This window comes from Orycteropus afer, unplaced genomic scaffold, assembly GCF_000298275.1.
Source record: "Orycteropus afer afer isolate SDZICR_OR568_19922 unplaced genomic scaffold, OryAfe1.0 scaffold00066, whole genome shotgun sequence".
Taxonomy (NCBI): domain Eukaryota; kingdom Metazoa; phylum Chordata; class Mammalia; order Tubulidentata; family Orycteropodidae; genus Orycteropus; species Orycteropus afer.
Genome location: NW_006921653.1, coordinates 440,247 through 441,839, shown reverse-complemented (window position 1 = coordinate 441,839; position 1,593 = coordinate 440,247).

Sequence of the window (1,593 nt, the reverse complement as noted above, 5' to 3'; positions counted from 1 at the left end):
CTGCTAACCAGACGGCTGGCGGTTCAAACCCACCAGCCACTCCTCGGAAGGAAGGTTGGGCAATCCTACTTCCATAGTGATACTGCCTCGAAAACCCAAGGAGGGGTCGCTATGAGTCGGGGCTGACTCGACGGCACACAACAACAACAACAACATGTGATAGGTAGTATTCTAAGGGCTGTACATATATTAACTAATTCGATACAACATTCCTGTAGGTTAAGGGCTTTTATTAGTCTCATTTTACTATTGTGAAAACTGGGGCATAATTAAGTAACTTGACCAAGATTTCTTAACTAGTTGGTAGAGGAGCAGGAATTCAAACCCAGGCAGTCTTATTATAGGGTTCATGTTCTTATCTAAACACAAAATAAACCTTTTATAAAACGAGGCCTATCAATATAATAATGAGTCCTTGGTGGCAGAGTGATTAAAATGTTCAGCTGCTAATCAAAAGTTCAGTGATTTGAACCCATGGGAGAAAGACGTGGCTTTCTCTAAAGATTACAGCCTTGAAAACACTACAGGGCAATTCCACTCTGTCCTATAGGGTTGCTATGATCAGAATTGACTGGATGGCAGTGGTATTTTTATAGTATAGTAATGGATATACAGATGGTTAAATCTACTTTTGCATTATAGAAGCCAGTCTTTTCCAATGAATTTTAACTTGCAAACATAGCTAAAATCATACATTGGAAGGACTCAAAAGTAATGTGTCTGATTACCTTTAAACAAACTAGACAAAAATACTAAAATACTATATAAGCATTGAAAGATGTATCAATTAATGCATAGTTCAATTACTTATTTAAAGATGATAGATGATAAAAAATTTAAAATTGTTTTTAATTTTTTCTGCTAGAAATTTTTCAGAATATATTCCTCATAACATGCAATGTAAGCATTATCATAGAAGGGAGTTTTGGTAAGATGGAGGAATAGGCAGAAAGACTGCACAGACCCTCTTCAACAAACGGGAACCAATTAACACAGATACAGAAGATAATGCTTGACCCCCAAGTCTTGAAGGGAAGGATATAGAAGTGGACTAAACTCCAACTAGCAGAAGAATTTGCATGAAAACACCAAAAAAGGAGACATATGGAGCTGCGGTCTGGCAGCAATCTTGATGGCACAGACAGCTTGGATATTGCCGAGTGGTGGTAGGACCTAAGAATTAACCTAAAAATCAGCCCTGCTAGCCAGGGAATGCATGGAGGACTGCTCTGGTGACTCTGGAATAAAAGTGAAAGCAGGGAAGAGGAAGGCAGGCTGAGCTGTGGACTTTTGTCTGTTCAGAGGGCGCAGTCATTTTGAATGTTTACAACCAGCTTGACCATTTTGGATATTTAAAGTGACAGCATTCTCCCAGATTCCAGGGACTTAAGAACAGGCTCCACTTGCTGGAAAATGCAAGGACATTCCAGATACAGGCAACTGGACAGGAGTGACATTCCTCTTGTTACTCTTATACCCCACACCCTCTTGGTGAATGGAGGTGCAGCCATCCCACACTCCCAAACACCTTCTGGGCCGGCAGGATTTCCAACCCAGTCTGTGTGCTCAGATGGAGGCTGCGTGCCCTGCCCT